We start from the raw sequence: 22,613 nt of genomic DNA, 5'->3' as shown, positions 1-22,613 counted from the left end.
ACAGCTAGGGTAAATGGGGCAGAAGAGAGAGTCAGTGACATAGAAGACAAGTTGATAGAAAGGAAGGAAGCTTAGGAAAAGAGAGAAAAACAACTAATGGACCAAAGGGGAGGCTTTGAGAAATCAGCAGTGCCATAAAATGAAACAAAATTAGAATTATTGGAGTCACCAAGGGAGAAGAAAGAGAGAGAGGGACAGAAGGTATATTTGAGTAAATCGTACCTGAAAAGTTCCCTAATATGGGGAAGGAACCAGGCATTCAAATCCAAGAGGTAGAGAGGACCCCTTCTAAAATCAATAAAGATAGATCAACACCCTGATATATAATAGTGAAACTTGCAAATTTAAGAGGTAAAGAGAAAATTCTGAAAGCACCTCGAGAAAAGAGCTCCTTAACTTACAATGGCAGAAACATTAGGCTGGTAACAGACCTATCCACAGACCTGGCAGGCCAAAAAGGGTTTGGCATGGTATATTCAGGGTATTAATGAGAAAAACCTGAAGCCACAAATATTTTATCCAGAAAGGCTGTCATTCAGGATGGAAGGACAGATAAAGAACTTCTAGTATAGACAAAAACTGAAAGAATATGTGATCACTAAACCATCCCTTGAAAGAAATATTAAGGAGGGATCCTGTAAGTGAGGACAGAGCCCAAGAGTAACATAGACTAGAAAGAAACACAATCTACAGAAAAAAGGACTTTACAGGTAATACAATGACACTAAATTCATATCTTAATAGTTACTCTGACTGTAAATGGGCTAAGTGCTTTAATCAAAGCACACAGGGTATATTGGATAAAAAAGCAAGGTCCATCCATATGCTGTCTACAAGAGACTCATCTAAGCCCTAAAGATACCTCCACATTGAAAGTGAGGGGTGGAGAACAATTTATCATGCTAATGGACCTCAAAAGAAAACTGGGTTAGCAATCCTTATATCAGACAAATTGATTTTAAACCAAAGACTGTAGTAAGGGATGAAGAGGGACACCGTATCACACTCAAAGGGTCTACTTAACAAGAACATCTAAAAATTATAAATATTTATGCCCCTAACTTGAGAGCAGCCAATTATATTGACCAATTAATAACCAAATTAAAACAATACATTGATAATAGTACAATAATAGTAGGGTTTTTCAACATCCCACTGACAGCAATGGACAGATCATCTAAGCAGAAGATCAACAAGGAAACAAGAGTTGAATAACACACTGGGCCAGATGGGCTTCACAGAAATATTCAGGACATCCCATCCTAAAGAAACAGAATACACATTCTTCTTGAGTGCACATGGAATACTCTCCAGAATAGATCACATACTGGGTCACAAATCAGGTCTCAACTGGTACGAAAAGATTGGAATTAATCCCTGCATATTTTCAGACCACAATGCTTTGAAATTTGAACTCAGTCACAAGAGGAACTCTGGAAGGAACTCAAACACTTGAGGTTAAAGAGCATCCTACTAAAGAATGACTGAGTCAACCAGGAAATTAAAGAAGAATTTTTAAAAAATCCAAGGAAATAAATGAAAATGAAAACACAACTGTTCAAAACCTTTGGGATACAGCAAAGGCAGTCCTAAGAGGAAAGTAAATAGTAATACAAGCCTCTCTCAAAAACAGAAATGTCTCAAATACACAAGCTCATGTTACACCTAAAGGAGCTATAGAAAGGACAGAAAATAAAGCCCAAACCATACAGAAGAGAAACAATAAAGATTAAAGCAGAAATCAATGAAATAGAAGCTGAAAGAACAAAAGAACAGATCATTGAAACTAGAAGCTTGTTCTTTGAAAGAACTAACATGGTTGATAAACTCCTGGCCAGAATTATCAAAAAGAAAAGAGAAAGAACCCAACTTAATAAAATCTTGAATGAAAGAGGAGAGATCAGTACCAACACCAAGGAAATACAAACAATTTTAGGAACACATTATGAGCAACTATATGCCAACAAATTACACAATCTGGAAGAAATGAATGCATTCCTAAAAACGTATAAACAACCAAACTGAAACAGGAAGTAATAGAAAACCTGAACATACCCATAACCAGAAAGGAAATTGAAACAGTAATCAAAAGTCTCCTGACAATCAAGAGTCCAGAGCCAGATGGTTTCCCAAGGGAATTCTACCAAACATTTAAAGAAGAACTAATACCTATCCTTCTGATGATATTTTTAAAAAATAGAAATGGAAGGAAAACTTTCAAACTCGTTCCATGAGGCCAGCATTACCCTGATCCCAAAACCAGAAAAAGACCCCATCAAAAAGGAAAACTACAGACCAATATCCCTGAGAAACATGGATGCCAAAATTCTCACCAAGATACTAGACAAAAGGATCCAATAGTACATTGAAAGCATTAATCACCACAACCAAGTGGGATTTATTCCTGGGCTGAAATGGTGGTTCAATATTCACAAATCAATCAATGTGGTACATCACATTAATAAAATAAAGGACAAGAATCATATGATCCTCTGAACTGATACAGAAAAAGCATATGACAAAATACAGCATCCTTTCTTTAGACATGTCTCCAAAGGCAAGGGAAACAAAAGTAAAAATGTACTATTGGTACTTCATCAAGATAAAAAACAAACAAAACAAAACAAAACAAAAAACCCTTCTGCACAGCAAAGGAAACAATCAATAAAACCAAAAGACAACCGACAGAATGGGAGAAGATATTTGCAAATGACATATCAGATAAAGGGCTAGTATCCAAGACCTATAAAGAACTTATCAAACTCAACACCCAAAAAAACCCAAATAATCCAGTCAAGAAATGGGCAGAAGACATGAACAGACATTTCTCCAAAGAAGACATACAAATGACCAACAGACACATGAAAAAATGCTCAACATCACTTGGCATCAGGGAAATACAAATCAAAACCACCATGAGATACCACCTTACACCAGTCAGAATGTCTAAAATTAACAAGCCAGGAAACAACAAATATTTGTGAGGATGTGGAGAAAGGGGAACCATCTTACACTCTTGGTGGGAATACAAGCTGGCACAGCCACTCCAGAAAACAGAATGTAGTTCCTCAAAAAGTTGAAAATAGAGCTACCCTATGAATTACCCAGGAATTGCACTAGTAAGTATTTACCCCAGTGATACAAATGCAGTGATCCCAAGGGGACCCTGCACCCTAATATTCATAGCAGCAATGTCCACAATAGCCAAACTGTGGAAAGAGCCAAGATATCCTTTGATAGGTGAATGGATAAAGAAGATGTGGTATATATATACAATGGAATATTACTCAGCCAATAGAAGGATGAATATTTACAATTTGCATTGATGTGGATGGAACTGGAGGGTATTATCCTGATGAAGTAATTCAATCAGAGAAAGACAATTATCATATAGTTTCACTCATATGTAGAATATAAGAAACAGCACAGATGCTCATAAGGTAAGGGAGGGAAAACTGAATGGGAAGTCATCAGAGAGGGAGAAAAACCATGAAAGACTTAACTATTGGAAACCAACTGAAGGTGGCTGGAGGGGGTGGTGGGATAATGGGTAATTGGGCGATTGGCATTAAGAGGGCACATGGCATGATGAGCACTGGGTGTTATATGCAACTGATAAAGTGTTGAACACTACATCTGAGAGTAATGATGTACTATATGTTGGCTATTTGAACTTAGAAAACAAAAACAACGTGATTTTCCTTAGTACTATTTTGTAGTACTCACTTTTTTCATCCTTTTCCTTTAATTCTTTTACTACAGCCTATCCATTCCATGTAAAACAAAGATACTTGTTATTTGTTTAGAGAAGTTAACTTTTAAAATTTTTATTGAAATATAGTTGTGCAATATAACAGTTTCAAATGTACAAAATAGTAATTGAACAAGTTGATATGTTATGCTATGCTCACCACAGTGCAGCTACCATTAATCAGTCACCATACAATACTTTTACATTATCACTGACTACATTTGCCATACTGTACCTTTTATCCCCATGACTTATTCATTCCATAAATGGAAACCTGCATCTCCATCTCTCCTCCATCCATTTTGCCTATTTCCCAAACCCTTTTTCCTGTAGCAACAACAAGTTTATCCTTTGTATTTATGGGTCTGTTTCTGCTTTTTGTTTGTTTATTCATTTGTTTTGATTTTTAGATTCCACATATAAGGAAATCATATAGTATTCATCTTTCTCTGTGTGGCTTATTTCACTTATTTCATTTAGAGGGTATAATCTCCTCTAAGGCCATCCATGTTGTTCTAAATGGCAAGATCTCATCCTTTTTTATGGCTGCATAATAGTCCATAGTGTGTGTGTGTGTGTGTGTGTGTGCGCACACATGCCACTTCCTTTTTTTCAGATTTTACTTTATTTGACAGAGAGGGTGGGGGAGAGAGAGAGAGAGCACAAGCAGGGGGAGTGGGAGAAGGAGAAGCTGACTCCCTGGTGAGCAGGGAGCCTAATGTGGTGCTTGATCCAAGACCCTTTGATCAAGATCTGAGCCCAAAGGCAGACACTTAACCAACTGAACCACTCAGATGCCCCTATACCACTTTTTTAATCCATTTTTTATATCAATAAACACTTGGGCTGCTTCCATATTTTGGCTTTTGTAAATACTACAATAAATATAGGGGTGCATATATTTTTTCAAATTAGTGTTTTTGTTTTCTTTGGGTAAATAGCCAGTAATGGATTTACTGGATAAAATGGTATTTCTATTTTTAATAATTTAAAGAATCTCCATATTGTTTTTGATAGTGGGAGTACCAATTTATATTACAACTAATAGGGCAAAAATGTTGTTTTCTTCACATCCTGGCCAACACTTGTTATTTCTTATCTTTTTAATTGTAGTCATTCTGACAGATTTAATGTGATATCTCATTGCGGTTTTGATTTCCATTTCCCTAATGGTTAGTGAAGTTGAACATCTTTTCATGCATCTCTTGGCCACCTGTATGTCTTCTTTGGAAAAATGTCTATTTAGGTCCTCTGACATCTTTTAATTGGATTGTTTGTTGTTTTGGTGTTGACTTGTATAAATTATTTATTTGGGATAGTAACCCCTTATCAGACATTTGCAACTATCTTCTACCATTTAGTAGGTCATCTTTTTGTTTTGTTGATGCAAAAGTTTATTATATTATTATTATTGTTATTGTTATTGTTATTATTTTGTTGTAGTCTCAATAGTTTATTTTTGCTTTGTTTCCTTTGCCTTAGGAGACATGTTCAGAAAAATGTGGCAGATAATGTCAAAGAAATTGACTACGTATGTTTTCTTTTAGGAGTCTTAAGGTTTCAGACCTCACATTTAGGTCTTTAATCCACTTTGAGTTTATATTTGATTATGGTATAAGAAAGTGGTCCAGGTTCATTCTTTCATATGTAGTTATCCAGTTCTCCCAGAGCCATATTTTGAAGAGACTGTTTTCCCCATTGTATATTCTTGCCTCCTCTGTTAAAGATTAATTGACCATATAAGTATGGGTTTACTTCTGGACTCTCCATTCTGTTCTATTGATCTATATATCTTTTTTGAGCTAGTACTGTTTTGATCATTATAGATTTGTAGTATATCTTGAAATCTGGTATTGTGATATCTCCAGTTCTGTTCTTTTTCAAGATTGTTTTGACTATTTGGGGTTCCCTGGTTCCATTCAAGTTTTAACATTATTTGTTCTAGTTATTTCAAAAATACTGTTGATATTTTAATAAGGATTACATTGAATTTGTGGATCATTTTGGGTAGTATGGACATTTTATCATTATTAATTTTTCCAATCTATGAGCATGGAATACCTTTCCATTTGTTTCTGTTGTCTTCAATTGTGTCATCAATATTTTATAGTTTTCAGAGTACTGGTCTTTCACCTTCTTGGTTAATTCCTAGGTAGTTTACTCTTTTTGGTGCAATTGAAAATGGAGGGTTTTTTTCTTAATTTCTTTTTCTGCTACTTTTTTATTAGTATATGGATATGCAACTGATTTTTGGGTATTAATTTTGTATCCTCCAACATTACTGAATTCATTTATCTCTTCTATTAGTTTTTTTTTTTTTTTTTTGGCAGAGTGTTTAGAGTTTCCTGTGTAGAGTATTATGTCATCTGCACATAGCAACAGATTAACTTCTTCCCTTCCAATTCGGACACTTTTCATTTATTTTTCTTCTCTGATTGCTTTGGCTAGGACTTCCAGTACTATGTTGAATAAAAGTGGTGAGAGTGCACATCCTTGTCTTGTTCCTTATCTTAAAGGATAAGGTCTCAGTTTTTCACCATTGAATATGATGTTAGCTGTGGGTTTTTCATATATGCCTTTATTATGTTGAGGTATGTCCCCTCTAAACCCACTTTGTTGTGAGTTTCTATCATGAACAGTTGCTGAATTTTGTCAAATGCTATTTATGCATCTATTGAGATGTTCATATGATTTTTATCTTTTATTTTTTGATATGGTCTATTAATGTTGATCAATTTGCAAATATTGAGGTATCCTTGCATCCTCAGAATATATCCCTTTAGATCATGGTGAATGATCCTTTTAATAAATTGTTGAATTCAGTTTCCTAATAATTTATTGAGGATTTTTGCATCTATGTTAATCATGGTTATTGGCCTTTGGTTTTCTTTATTTGTGGTATCTTTTTCTGGTTTTAGTATTGGGGTAATGTTGGCTCATAGAATACATTTGGAAACTTTTCTTCCTCTTCTATTTTTGGAATTGTTTAAAGAGAATAGGTACTAACTCTTCTTTAAATGTTTGGTAGAATTCACCCATGAATCCATCTGGTCCTGGACTTTTGTTTGTTGGGGTTCTTTTGTTTACTGATTCAATTTCATTACTAGTATTTTGTGCAGATTTTCTATTTCTTCCTGTGTCAGTTTTGGAAGATTGAATGTTTCTAGGAATTTTTTTCATTACTATTAGGTTGTACAGTTTTCTGGAATAAATTTTTTATAGTAGTCTGTTGTATTTTTGTATTTCTGTTTATATTTGTATCTTTGTATTCCTGTGGTGTCAGTTATTTACTTCTGTTTAGTTTCTAATTTTATTTATTTGTACTTTTTCTTGATGAGTCTTTCTTTTTTTTTTTAAAGATTTTATTTATTTATTTGACAGAGAGAGGCACAGCAAGAGAGGGAACACAAGCAGGGGGGGGTGGGAAAGGGAGAAGCAGGCTCCCTGCAGAGCAGGGAGCCCGATGCGGGACTCGATCCCAGGACCCTGGGATCATGACCTGAGCTGAAGGCAGTCGCTTAACCAACTGAGCCACCCAGGCGCCCTTGATGAGTCTTTCTAAAGGTTTATCAATTTTATTATCTTTTCAAATAACAAGCTTTTGGTTTATTTATCTTTCTTATTACTTTGTCTCCATTTCATTTATTTCTGCTCTGATCTTTAATATTTCCTTCTTTCTACTAACCTTGGGCTTTGTCCTTTTCCTATTTCTTTAGGTTTAAGGCCTGCATCACTGTAATTTTCCCTCTTAGAACTGCTTCCACTGCATCCCAAGTGTTTTGGAACATTGTGTTTTTATTTTTATTTGTCTCTGTGTAATTTTTAAAAAATTTCTTCTCTGATCGTTTTGTTGATGCATTGGTTGTTAAGTATTGTGTTTTTTAGCCTCCATGTGTTTGTGTTTTTTACAGTATTTTTTCTTGTGATTGATTTTTAGTTTCATACTTTTGTGGTCATAAAATATTGATTTCAGTATTTTGAAATTTATTGAGCCTTGTTAGGTGGCCTAATGTGTGATCTGTTCTGGAGAATGTTCCATGTGTACATGAAAAGAATGTGTAGTCTGTTGTTTTTGGATGGACTGCTCTGTATATATCTGTTAAGTTCATCAGATCTAATGTGTTGTTCAATGACACTGTTTCCTGATTGATTTTCTGCCTGGAGGTTCTATTCATTGACATTAGTTGGATGTTAATGTCCCCTACTATTACTGTATTACTATCAATTCCTCATTTTATGTCTGTTAATATTTGATTTATGAATTTAGGCACTCCAATGTTGAGTGCATAGATATTTATAATTGTTATATCCTCCTTTTATCATTAGGTAATGTCCTTCTTTGTCTCTTGTTAGAGTGTTTGTTTTAAAGTCTATTTTGTCTGATATAAGTATTGCTACCTTCACTTTTTAAATTATTATTTATTTATTTATTTATTTATTTATTTATTTATTTATTTACTTCTATGTACATTCTTTAGGTCTGAAATGAATTTCTTTTTTTTTTTTAAGGTTTTATTTATTTATTTGAGAGAGAGAATGAGAGACAGAGAGCATGAGAGGGAGGAGGGTCAGAGGGAGAAGCAGACTCCCTGCCGAGCAGGGACCCTGATGCGGGACTCGATCCTGGGACTCTGGGATCATGACCTGAGCCGAAAGCAGTCGCTTAACCAACTGAGCCACCCAGGTGCCCCTGAAATGAATTTCTTATAGACAACATATAGATGGTTCTTTTTTTTTTAATACATTCTGTCACTGTATGTCTTTTGATTGCAGCATTTAGACCATTAACATTTAAAGTAATTATTGATATGTATGTATTTATCACCATTTTGTTCATTATTTTGTGGTTGTTTTTGTAGTTTTTATCTGTTCCTTTCATATTCTCTTGTTCTAGACTTTCTGTATTCTTATGCTTTATTTTTTTCTTTTTTTTTTTTTTTTTGGTGTATTTATTATAGGTTTTTGGTTTGTGGTTGACATAAGGTTCATACATAGGACCCTAATTATATAAAAGTCTATTTTACTTTGGTGGTAACTTAAGTTTGAAAATATGCTAAAATTCAGTAAAAGCATTTGTTTGGATTTCCACATCATAAACTTTAGGACTGTTGCTTTTCGATGAGATAACATAATACAGAGAGAGTATTAAAAAATAAAAAAAATAAAAAACAGTGAATAGAAAATTAGCATGTACATTAAACTGATGGTTCTCAAATGTCAAATAGCTCTGTTCAGTGGAAATATTACATCAGTATCACTTGGTGAACTTTTTAAACAATATAGACCCCTGAGCCACAACCCCAGAAATTCTGCTTCAGTAGGCTTATTGTAAAGCCCAGCAATCTTTTTAAAAATAGTCCTTAGGTGATTCTGATACACTATATTGTTTCAAATATCACTGGTCTCAATTGAACTTGTAAAGTTCTGGATGATAATTAATTCATGATTGAATTCTATGATAAAGTACAGTTCAACAATGTTTATTGAGCATCTTTTATATACTAAGCACTGGGATACCTAGGCAAACGAGAGGTGGAATTTCAGCTCTCAAAGAGCTTGCATTCTAGAGTGAGTGGGGGTTAGACACACAAATAAACAGATAAATAAACAAGAAAATTTCAATAGTGACTAGTTTTATGAAAAAAAATGGAACAAGGTGACAAAGGATAGAAAATGAATGGACAGATGGGAATTTCTTAATTGATGAAGGGATCATAAGGACCTGAAGTACTAGTAACATAGCTATTGATTAAATATAAAGACCCAGTATTGGGTTTAATTTCTGTAGTGAAGATGGAGAGACTGACTTCATTTTTGTTGTGTGAAAACAATCATAATCTGTATAGAAATAGATTGGAGAAATGCCTGTAGGTATTGTAAAAAATTGGACTCAATAAAGAATCTTCAATATACCTGATAATTTTAATACATACTTGGCTAAGAGCCCAGAGTATTATTAAGTCATAAAAATACTTTTGGCTTAAAAATTGTAAAGGAAAGTCCTTAAAGAATCTGAATATATATTCATATTCATGTATATAACATGGTAAGCTAACAACCTCAAGGGATTGAATGATTTGAGCAATTACATGGAGGTCATTTAATATTGTCTAAGTACTGAAAAATGATTCTATGCAACAACATCATTAAAATATAGTTAATGTAAACTGTTCTTTATGACAACAGATAGAGAACAGATTAATCTGATTCTTCAAGCCTAATTCACACACACACGCACGCACACACACACAAAAACACCCTTATTATAAGTATGGTTAATGTTTAATTTCCCAGTTGTAACAAATGTATGTTTATCCAGTTCAGCAAATGCAACTGAATTTTTTAAATATATTAAAACAAATCCTTATTAAAATATAATTTTGATTATTCCAAATAATAACCTAAGCCAAAATGATTCTAGAAGTATTATTTTATTGTATAGGCTTTTAAGAACTACTAATGTCCATGTATACTGAAAGTATATATAATTGGTCCATGAATAATTCTAGGTTATAGAATCCAAGGCTAACAAGAGTTCATATCATGCTTTAAAAAATCAAATGCTGTTTTTAATCATTTCCATATAAAATAAAACAGTGAAGACTAATATATGAAACAGGAGAATTGGCTTTCCATTAGATGTTCAAACTTTAAAAAGCCCTACAAAATTAGTTGACCACAATCACCTTATGGATCAGTAAAGTGTACTATGGTTGACAAAATATGCTAATACAGTCTGGATACTCTACCAGAAGTTTCCTGATACTTATTGGGACAAGTATGGGTGATAACAGCCCTATTGGACCTCTATATTGGCCAGATTAGGTTTTCAGTTTTAAGACTAATTATAGTTACTATCCTGTAAGTGAATGATATTGAAATTAGATTATATCCATAAGAGAATACCTAAGATAGTCATGAGTTTGGCAAAACAGGTGATATGAGGAAGAGTTGTAGAATGTAAGGCACATATGATAAGTTATATAATTTCAAAGAAGAGATTATTGTGGGCTGGAGTGGTCAGGAAAAGCTTTAGGTAAAAGGTAAAATCTAATCTTGGATTAAGAATAGAATTCAAAAAAGTAGTGTACTGGGGAGAGGTAAATATATAGAATTAACAAAAATTGGATTTCACTTCTATTAAACTGAATTTGAAGGGCTGAAAAGCAAATACAATAGCTGAGTCAGCATAAGTTACTGAAAACATTTGCTCTAGTCAATTCTGATATGAAAATATTTCATCTTAGATAAAGACCATGGGTTAAATGGAGCATTAAAATGTTGGTATGAAAATTTTGGAAACAATATCTGAACATAGAAACATTCATTAATAAAGCTGAAAGGAAATCTATGTGGTAATGATAAACATGAGAGTCTACCCTTTATGTGAGATTTCTATAATTCTATGATATTGCTAACTGGAATCTTTTGTTTTCATAGACACAGTGACAACTGGGAGCTAACCTTATAATGACATTGGTGATCACCCTCACATTTTACCCATTATGGCAAAAAAGAGAGATTATGTGATGTTCTTTGCTGCAGTTTTAGAGATTTGAAATAAGAAGTGAAAACAAATAAAATGCTTTATGTGTACCTGTATTTTAAATCAATAAATAATAAAGGAAAAAGGAAAAAAAAAAACCTATGGATACAAGGTAAGAGAGCCTTAAAATGAACCATCTTGTGATGAATGTAGCCTCATTTACTTTAAAGAAAATATTATAATATTTTAAATAAACTATAATTGATTTTTTATGATAATTCTATTCCGTTATAAAATTTTCTTAGATGCTTTTCTAAAGTAACCTAAAACTTTAGTTTTTGTGGCATGGTTTTCATCTGTCATGAAATCATGTGTTGCAATAGTTTTATAGAGTCCTTTACTACTTAAAGCAAAATATTGAACAGCTGAATGGTGATAACACTGGCTACTTCTTAAGACATAATATTTTCTATGTGAATTTGCTAAGAAATATATATATATTCTAAGAAATTTATATTTCAGCAAAATAACAAATCTAGTTCATGAGAAAACAATGATAACAGGCCTTTATATATTGTACTGATTGGACCTTCATGAGAAATCAAAAGCTTTTTAAATGTCATCTTTTTAATTATGGAACTTAACACTTTTGAAATACTTCTTTAAAGTTACACACAAGGGACTTTCAGCAATAAATAAGATGTACTGCATTAGATTATAATAGACAGGTAGGTGCATCCTAAAACATAAAGGATATATTAAAACATTAAACATATTTAGCATTCCTTTTTTCAGCTTTATTGAGGTATAACTGACAAAATTGTAAAGTATTTGAAGTCCACATCATGATGATTTGACATATGTATACATTGTGAAAGGATTACCCCCATCTAATTCACACATCTATCACTTCACATATATATTAATTAATTATTTTTTGATGATGGCATGTAAGTTCTATATTCTTAGCAAATTTCAACTATATAATATGGTGTTATCAACTATAGTTACTGTGTTAAATTAGATCCTTATACCCTATTCATCTTAAAGCTGAATATTTGTACCCTTTTACCAACCTTTTCCAATTTCCCCCATGGCCCAGTCTCTGTTGAGCACTTTTCTACTCTCTGTCTCTACTTTTTTTTTTTTGGAAATACTGTGCTCAATATCTCTAGCTATTTTCAGATAAGGGAATCATGCCTTCGTTCTTGTTATGACTGCCTTCCTCCTTATAGCTTATATCTCTATATTTTCCTTTTTTTGCACCTTTTTTCCAACTGTATTGAGATATAATTGACATACAACATTGTGTAACTTTTCATTTATTTATTTATTTTTCAAAAGATTTTATTTATTTATTTTAAGGATAGAGAGAGGGAAGGGCAGAGGGAGAGGGAGAGAATCTCAAGCAGACCCTGGCTGAGTACAGAGCCTGATGGGCGGCTTGATCCCACAACCCTGAGACCATGATCTGAGCCGAAATCTGTCTGTTGCTTAACCAACTGAGCCACCCAGGCACCCCTAACATCGTGTGACTTTAAAGTGTTTAATATGATGATTAATGCACTTATATACTTCAAAATGATTACTATAATAGGGTTAGTTAACACCTTCATTACCTCACATAACTATCATTTATTTTTTTGTGTGATGAGAACATTTAAGATCTACTCTGTTAGTAACATTAAAGTATATAATACTTAATTGTTAGTTATAGTCACCATGCTGTATATTAGATCTCCAGAATTTATCCATCTTAGAACTGGAAATTTGTACATTTTGACTAACATCTCCCCATTTTACCCACCTCCCAACCTCTGGCAAAAAGCAATCTATTCATCTACTGTCATTTTCTATGACTTTGGTTTTTTTTTTTTAGAGTTTTAGATTCCACATTTAAGTGAGATCATACAGTATTTGTGTTCCTCTGTCTTATTTATTTCACTTAACATAATGGACTTAAGGTTCATCAATGTCACAAATGGTAGTTTTACTACTTTTCAATGGCTGAATAATATTCCATTGTGTGTGTATAAATTTATAAATTTTTAGACATGTATAAAACCATATATGTATATATGTGCAAACATATTGCATTTTCTTTATCTACTTATCTGGTGACAAACACTTAGCTTATTTCCATGCCTTGACTATTGTGACTAATGCTACAGTGAACATAAGAGTACAGATATCACTTCAAGATACTGATTTTATTTTTTAAAGATAGATACCCAAAAGTGGGATTGCTAGATCATATAGTTCTATTTTTAATTATTTGAGGCAGCTCCAAACTGATTTCTATAACATCTGCATGATTTTACATTCCCACTAACAATGCACAAATGTTGCCCTTTCTCAACATTCTCACCAACACTTGACATCTCTTCTGTTTCTTATAATAGCCATTCTAATATGTGCGAAGTGATAGCTCAATGTGATTTTGATTTGCAATTCCCTGATGATTGGTGATGTTGAGAATCTTTTCATGTACATGTGGGCCATTTGTGTGTCTTTGGGAAAAAGTCAACTCAAGTATTCTGCCCATTTTAAAAATCAGATGATTATTATTATTGTTATTATTTTTTCCATTGAGTTGTGTAAGTTCATATTTTTTCAAGTTTTTATTTAAATTCCAGTTAACATACAGTATAATATTAGTTTCAGGTGAAGAATTTAGTGATTCAACACTTATATACAACACCCAGTTCTCATCATGAGTGCCTCCTTAATACCCATCACCTATTTAACACATTCCCCTGGGCCCACCTCCCCTCCAGTAACATACAGTTTGTTCTCTAGAGTTAAGAGTTTGTTTCCTGATTTGCCACTCTTTTTTCCCACTATGTTATTCTGTTTTGTTTCTTCAATTTCACATATATGTGAAATCATATGGTATTTGTCTTCCTCTGACTTATTTCACTTAGTGTAATACTTTCTAGCTCCATCCACTTTATTGCAAATGACAAGATTTCATATTTTTTGGCTAATATTTCATTATATATATCACTTAAATTAATTAATTAACATCCATTATATATATGACACTTCTTTATCCATTCATCAGTCAATGGATGTTTGGGCTCTTTCCATAATTTGGCAATTGTTGATAATGATGCTATAATCATCAGGGTGCATGTGTCATTTTTAATCAGTGTTTTTGTATCTTTAGGGTAAATACCTAGTAGTGCAATTGCTGGATCATAGGGTAGTTCTATTTTTAACTTTTTGAGGAACCTCCATACTGTTTTCCAGAGTGTCTACACCAGTTCACATTCCCAACAACAGTGTAAGAGGGTTCCCCTTTCTCTGCATCCTCACCAACACCTGTTGTTTCCTATGTTGTTAATTTTAGCCATTCTGACAGGTGTGAGGTGATATCTCCTTGTAGTTTTCATTTCTATTTCCATAATTATGAGTGATGTTGAACATCTTCTTATGTATTTGTTACCAATCTGTATGTCTTCTTCGGAAAAATATCTATTCATGTCTTCTGCCCATTTCTTAATTGGATTATTTGTTTTTGGGGTGTTCAGCTTGATAAGTTCTTTATAGATTTTGGATACTAATCCTTTATCAGTTTTCATTTGCAAATATCTTCTCCCATTCTGAAGGTTGCCTTTTAGTTTTGTTGATTATTTCTTTTGCTGTGCAGAAGATTTTATCCTGATGAAGTCCCAAAAGTTCATTTTTGCTTTTGTTTCCCTTGCCTCAGAAGACATAACTAGAAAGAAGTTGCTATAGCCGATGTCAAGGAGATTGCTCCCTATGTCCTCTTCTAGAATTTTGATGGATTTCTGTCTCAAATTTGGGTCTTTCATCCATTTTGAATTAATTTTTCTGTATGGTGCAAGAAATTTGTCCAGTTTTATTCTTTTGCATATTGCTGTCCAGTTTTCCCAACACCATTTCTTGAAGAGACTGTCTTTTTCCATTGGATATTCTTTCCTGCTTTGTCAGAGATTAGTTGACCATATGGTTGTGGGTCCATTTCCGGGGTTTTCTATTCTGTTCCATTGACTATATGTCTGTTTTTGTGCCAGTACCATACTGTCTTGATCACTACAGCTTTGTAATATAACTTTAAGTCCAGAATTGTGATGCCTCCAGTTTTGTTTTTTTTTTTTTTTCCTTTTCAAGGTTGCTTTGGCTACTTGGGGTTTTTTGTGGTTCCATACAAATTTTAGGAGTGTTTGTTCTAACTCTGTGAAAAATGCTGTGGTACTTTGATACAAATTGAATTAAATGTGTAGATTGTTTTGGGTAGTATAGACAATTTAACAATAGTTTTTCTTCCAATCTATAAGCATGGAATGTTTTTCTATTTCTTTATGTCATCTTCAGTTTCTTCCATCAGTGTTTTATAGTTTTCAAAGTATAAATCTTTTACCTTTGGTTAGGTTTATTCTTTTTTTTTAAGATTTTATTTATTTATTTGAGGGAGAGAGACAGCAAGAGAGGGAAGTGGAGTAGGGGGAGTGGAGAAGGAGAAGCAGGCTTTCTGTGGAACAGGGAGCCTGGTGCAGGGCTTGACCCCAGGACCCTGGGATTATGACCTGAGCCAAAGGCAGAGGCTTAATGACTCAGCAACCCAGGCACCCCTTGGTTAGGTTTATTCTTAGGTATCTTATTATTATTGGTGTAATTGTAAATGGGATTGATTTCTTGATTTCTCTTTCTGTTGCTTCATTATTGGTGTATAGAAATGCAACCAATTTCTATAGGTTGATTTTGTATCCTGCAATTTTACTGCATTTGTGTATCAGTTCTAGCAATCTTTTGGTGGAGTCTTTTGGGTTTTCTACATAGAGAATCATGTCATCTGGGGAGAGTGAGAGTTTGACTTCTTCTTTGCTGATTTGGGTGCCTTTAATTTATTTTTGTTGTCTAACTGCTGAGGCTAGGACTTCCACTACTATGTTGAACAATGGTGATGAGAGCGGACACCCCTGTCATGTTCCTGACCTTAGGGGAAAAACTCAGTTTTTCCTCATTGAGTATGTAGTTAACTGTGGGTTTTTCTTTCTTTCTTTTTTTTTTTTAAGATTTTATTTATTCACTTGAGACACAGAGATACAGAGAGAGAGAGAGAGAGACAGAGAGAGGGAGAGAGCATGAGCAGGGAGAGAGGAAGAGGGAGAGGGAGAAGCAGGTTCCCTGCTGAGCCAGGAGCCAGATGTGGGGCTCGATCCCACGACCCTGCGATCATGACCTGAGCCGAAGGCAGGCGCTTAACCATCTGAGCCACCCAGGCATCCCAAATGTGGGTTTTTCATACACGGCCTTTATTATGTTGAGATATGTTCCCTCTATCCCTACTCTGTTGAGGGATTTTATTAAGAATGGATGCTGTACCTTGTCAAATGATTCTCCTGCATCTATTGAAAAGATTATATGGTTCTAATACATTTTTTTATTAATGTGGTGTATCTCATTGAGTGATTTGCAAATATTGAATCACACTTGCAGTGCAGGAATAAATCCCACTTCATCGTGATGAATGATTCTTTTAATGTACTGTTGGATTTGGTTTGCTAGTATTTTGTTGAGAAATTTTGCATCCACATTCATCAGGGATATTTTACTGTAGCCTACCTTTTCAGTGGAGTCTTTGTCTGGTTTTTGTATCAGGGTAATGCTTACCTCATAGAATGAATTTGGAAGTTTTCCTGCCATTTCTTTTTTCTTTTTTTTTAATAGTTTGAGAATAATAGGTATTATATCTTTAAATGTTTGGTAGAATTTCCCTGGGAAAACATCTGGCCCTGTACTTTTGTTCTTTGGGAGATTTTTGTTTACTGATTCAATTTCTTTGCTGGTTATCAGTCTGTTCAAGTTTCCTATTTCTTCCAGTTTCTGTTTTGGTAGTTCATATGTTTTCAGGAATTTATCCTTTTCTTCCAGGTGTCCAATTTTGTGCCATATAATTTTTCATAATACTCTCTCATAATTATTTGTATTATTGTGGTGTTGGTTTTTAATTCTCCTTTCTCATTTGTAATTTATTTGTTTGTGTCTTTCCTCTTTTCTTTTTGATAAGTGTGTCTAGGTGTTTATCAATTATATTATTATTTTTTTTAATGTAACATCTGCTGGTTTCATTGACCATTTATTTTTAGTTGCTATATTTATTTCTGCCCTAATCTTTATTATTTCCTTCTTTTGCTGTCTTTAAGCTTTGCTTATTGTTCTTTTACTTGCTCCTTTAGGTGTAAGGTTAGGTTGTTTATTTGAGATTTTTCTTGCTTCTTAAGGTAGCCCTCTATTGCTAATACTTTACCTTTATGAACACTTTGGCTGCATCCTAAAGGTTTTGGAACTTCATGTTTTCATTTTCAATTTTTTCCATTTTTTAATTTCTTCTTTGATTTCCTGGGTGACCCATTCATTGTTTAGTAGCGTGATGTTTATCCTCCATGTATTTATAGTCTTTCCAATTTTTTTCTTGTGGTTGACTTCAAGTTTCATAGCATTGTGGTAAGAAAATATGCATAGGATGATGTCAATCTTTTGGTACTTCTTGAGTCCTGATTTGTGACCTCATATGTGATCTATTCTGGAGAATGTCCCATGTGCACTTGAAAAGAATGTGTATTCTGCTGCCTTAGGATGAAATGTACTGAATATATCCATTAAGCCCATCTGGTCCATGGTGTCATTCAAAGCCATTGTTTCCTTGCTGTTTTTTGCTTAGATGATCAGTTCATTGATGTAAGTGGGGTGTGAAATTCCCCTACTCTTATTGTATTATTATCAATGAGGTCCTTTATATTCCTTATTAGTTGCTTTACATATTTGGTTGCTCCCAAGTTGGGGGCATAAATATTTACAATTGTTAGATCTTCTTGTTTTTCCCCTTTATTATGATATGGTTCCCTTCTTCATGTCTTGTTACAGTCTTTGGTTTGAAATCTAGTTTGTCAGAAGTAAGTATTGCTACTCAGGCTTTCTTTTGACTTCCATTTGCATGATAAATGGTTCTCTGCTCCCTCACTTTCAATCTGCAGATGACTTAGGTCTAAAACGCATCTCTTACAGGCAGCATATAGATGGGTCTTATTTTTTAAACCAATATGACAGCATATGTCTTTTGATTGGAATGTTTAGTCCATTTTCATTTAGAGTACTTATTTATGGATATGTATTTATTGCCGTTTTATTACTTGTTTTGTCACTGTTTCTGGAGATTTTCTCTGTTCCTTTCTAGTCTTTGTCACTTTTGGCCTTTCCCACTGAAAGCATCCCCTTTGATATTTCTTGCTGTTCACTCATCATGAGCTCCTTTAGTTTTTGTTTGTTTGGGAAACTCTGTCTCTCTTTCTATTCTGAATGATAGCCTTGCTGGATAGAGTATTCTTGGCTGCATAGTTTTCTCAATAAGCACTTTGAATATATCATGTGAATCCTTTCTTGCTTGTCAAGTTTCTGTGGCAATATCTGCTGTTAGACTTATGGGTCTTCCCATGTAAGTTAGGGGCTTCTTTTACCTTGTTGCTCTTAAGATTTTTACTTTATCAGTATTTTGTGTAATTTTATCTACAATATGTCTCCATTTTGGCCTGCTTCTGTTGATTTTAATGGGAGTTCTCTGTGCCTCCTGAATTTGGATGTGTGGTTCCTTCCCCAGATTAAGGACGTTTTCAGCTATAATTTCCTCAAATAAGCCTTCTTCTCCCTTTTCTGTCTTTTCTTCTGGGACTCCTATGAGACTAATGTTATTATGTTTGATGGGGTCACTGAGTTCCCTAAGTCTATTTTCATGATCCATAATTCTTCTCTCTTTTGTTCAGCTTCATTATTTTCCATTAGTCTATCTTCTATATCACTCTGCTTCTTCTTCTGCTTATTCTTAAATGTGCTTATTCCTCTGCTTCTTCCATCCTTATGGTCATTACATCCAGTCTTTTTTTAATCTAAATTATTGCATTTTTCATTTCTGACTGATTGTTTTTTAACTCTTTACCACTTTGGTGAGGGCCTCTGTAATGTCTTCCATGTTTTTCTCAAGCCCAGTGAGTATCATTATGATTTTGTTTTAAATTTCCCATCAGGCATATTGCTTATATCTGTTTCAATTAGATCTCTGGCTGTGACCTTTTATTGTTCTTTCTTTTGGGATGAATTCTTCCATCTGGCATTTTGTCTAGGTCTCTGTCTTCTTCTGTGTGGTAGAAAATCTTGTTATGGTTCCTGCTCCTTTGAGTAATGTCTTTGTGAAGGAGAAATCATATGGTATCCAGGGCTGGTGCTTCAGGGAGTGTCTCTGATGTGTGCTGCATGCACTCTGTAGCTATGTGTTTTTTTTTTTTAATTTAATTTAATTTTATTATGTTATGTTAGTCACTGTACAATACACCATTAGTTTTTTTTAATATTTCTAAGATTTAAAAAGTGTTTAAAGTTTGTAATTCCTAGTAGGAAAACATTATCTGAATGAATACCCTAATGGCAAGCCACTATAGAATGTTTCAGTTGCATGTGGGGCAGAGGAGTAGGGATTCTCTTCACAACACCCCAGCTTTCTTCATGAGAAGGTCAGAGGTACACTGTATTGTGACATCCATTAGGTGATCGTTGCTTTTCCTTCAGCAAGGGCTTTATTTGTCAGAAGGGCATTATGCTTCACCTCCAAATTTGGCTGACAATTTACTGATGAGATTCATAACCTTTGGATTGCTCTGATATTTTGACATATTCGCTGGGTTCTGGGCCACATCCTGGAAGGCCACCATAACTTCTGGATCCTGCAGGGCTGCAAGAAGCTCTGGATCCCTAAGAATTTCATTGAGCCCAGGCATTCTTGCCATTCCAGTTATCCCCCCTGCCATTCCAGGCATTCCTCCAAGAAAATTATCAGCCATTCCCCCAGGAAAGCCACCTGGAAAAGAGCCATACTGAGCTCCTGATTGTTGTCTGGCTTCTTCCTCCCTTTGGGCTCTCTCATGTTCTTCCCGAGCCTTCTTAATCCTTTCTATTCTTTCTTTGATCTCTCACTCTTCACATTTTCGCTCATACTTTCTCTGATGTTCAGCAATTTTCTGGGCCCTTGGTTGAACTTCTTTCAGCATTGCAGTAACATCTTCGTCATAATCCAGTTTACAAGCAAGGGCAAGATCATGTGCTGCTTCTTCCCAATGGCCCAGAAGTCTGTGTGCTTTCCCTCGCCACTTATAAGGCTGAGTTCAATCACAGTCTGTCACAGTCTCGAACGGCAGCATTTGACTTCTGTAATTTGATGAAGACACTGGCTCTCTTGGCATACAGAATGGCCAAGCAAAGATTCAGTTTGATGGCATCTGTGAACAAGTCAATGGCTTTCTGTAGTTCACCATCATTTAGGGCATCAGTGGCAGCCACTTATTTATCATTTGCCTGATCCATCATTTCCTTGGTTATCTCTACATTTTCATCTCCCATTTCTTGAGGGGCATCAGTATCTGGTTCAATCACACCTTCATTGTCAATTTCTAGATCACTTTCCTCACTTGATGGTCTGTCTGTCTTTATGTTTTCCTCTGCCTTCTTATTATCTGTTTTTTCTTCTTTGATATTGTCTTCTGGTTTAGTGTTATGAGTGGCAGGTGGCATTTTATCCCTCATGCTCTCCACCCACTCCTGCAGGAAGTGCATTTCCTCGGTGTGCAGAACACTTGGATCCTGCTTACACATTTTCAGGAAGGCCCGCCGTTCGCTCACTTTGCAGGGGTCCATGGTCCAGAGGCGTTGGCAGGTGGCAGGCGGCAGGCGCGGCTGAGGTTGCGGCCGATTCCAGGCGCAGGTAGTAGCTCAGCGTGATTGTGTGGAAGGGGCAATACATAATTAGTTTTTGATGTAGTGATTCGTGATTCATTGTTTTCACATAACACCCACTGCTGTTGCTATGTTTTGACTGCTCTATCCCTCAAGTCAGTTATCTCCAAGGCTCTCTTTGCCTGCAGTTGGCAGTGTTTGAAACTTGGCCAGAGTGTGGCAAGTTTTAACTAGGTGTGTTCTGGTTTGCTTCTAAAGTGAGACCTGCTACTACTTCCACTAAAACTGAAGTCTTTTGGAACTCTATGTTTAGTAGATGTGGTGCTTGCAGGAGTTTGTGGTGATCTTCTGGGGTAGAGGTCTGCTGCACTGGTCTTCATGCCCACTTGCCTGAGAAAAGCAGTACTGGCATAGTGCAAAGGGGTGGGACTTAGTGTAACAGTTTAGGCAGCCAGTGGTGGAGCATTGCCGTTTACTAAAGTTAGTTTATGCTGAAGGGCAGGTGAGGAAATTGTACCACTCATCTCCTATATCTCTGGGGAGAGATATCTGTGCTTGCTGCTCTCAGGGAAGCACTCCCAGAAGAGTGAATAATTTCCCCTCATGCATCCCTGGCATTTTTCATATTGCTGTTGTCATATTGTCTGTCTCTGGGTTGCATGCCTGCCTGGATAAGCACAATGCACTTTGTCCTCTGTCCCAGCTAAGTCTGTTAACTTTTAAACTTCCAAACTTTAGGGACATGTTGTGGTGGGGGCCTGCACTTGTCTGTGTATGTGTGTGGGGGGGGGGCGGTTCTTACTGTGCTTGGAAAGATGCAGCTTTAACTGAGAAGGGCAGTAGTGCCAGAGCATAATGGTGTGGGATTTGGAGCAAAGCAGGCTAAAGAGCCAGTGTCCAGTTTAGGTGCCCTCAACAGGTGTCTCCATGCCTATGCTGGAAGTGGAGGAGTGAAATGGCATCTGCTGGCTCTTTTGTCTCCAGAGGTATTTCTGTGAATGTCATCTCTCACAGACATGCTCCAAAAAGAGTGAACAGTCTCTCTCTGTGTGCCTTAGGTTGTCCTCAGATCTTGCAGTCTGCCCTGAGGAGGTTGTTTGCCTGCTTTCTCTCCAGCACTAGGACAGTGCCCTCAGATTTATATCCCAGCCAAGCCTGCTGACTTCTAAAACTAGTTTTTGAGCCCCACTGGTTGCAAAAACTCATGAAAATCAGCCCCTCTCATTTTCAATGGCTTTGAAGAAGTGTTCTCCTTGTGCATATCCCTGTGCTCTCCACTCTCTCTTGGCCCTCTCTACAACTAGGGCTCCCTCCCCTCTGCAGCACCGGTGATCTATTTCTCCCCCAAACCACATCTCTGCATTCCTTATTTTCCACAATGTGGCCTCTTCTTTACCTCTAGTTGTGCAGTTTGTTCTGTCAGTCCTCAGTTGATTTCTTTGGTATTCAGAATGATTTGATAGTTATTTATTTATGTTCTAAGGATGAGATAAGCCTAGGATCCTCCTACCATGCTGTCATCTTAGCTCTCCCTATGAGTTCTTCATATATTTTGGGCATTTACCTCTTATCAAATAAATAATTTGCAAATATTTTCTCCCATTCCTTAGGTTGTCTTCATTTTGTTGA

At 35.3% G+C, this 22,613-nt stretch overlaps 1 protein-coding gene and 1 pseudogene across 1 annotated transcript in view; both read right to left on the bottom strand.

Annotated features, from left to right (window-relative positions):
* Window positions 1–22,613, bottom strand: part of KLHL4 (kelch like family member 4) — a 170,064-nt gene that overhangs the window by 107,263 nt on the left and 40,188 nt on the right. The gene's annotated exons all lie outside the window — the stretch shown is intronic.
* On the bottom strand, window positions 19,632–20,945 carry LOC118026081 (annotated as a pseudogene).

Source organism: Mirounga leonina, unplaced genomic scaffold, assembly GCF_011800145.1.
Source record: "Mirounga leonina isolate KUSES-001 unplaced genomic scaffold, KU_Mleo_1.0 Mir_204, whole genome shotgun sequence".
In the NCBI taxonomy this organism is placed as follows: domain Eukaryota; kingdom Metazoa; phylum Chordata; class Mammalia; order Carnivora; family Phocidae; genus Mirounga; species Mirounga leonina.
This window is presented reverse-complemented; position numbering and strand designations above follow the sequence as displayed.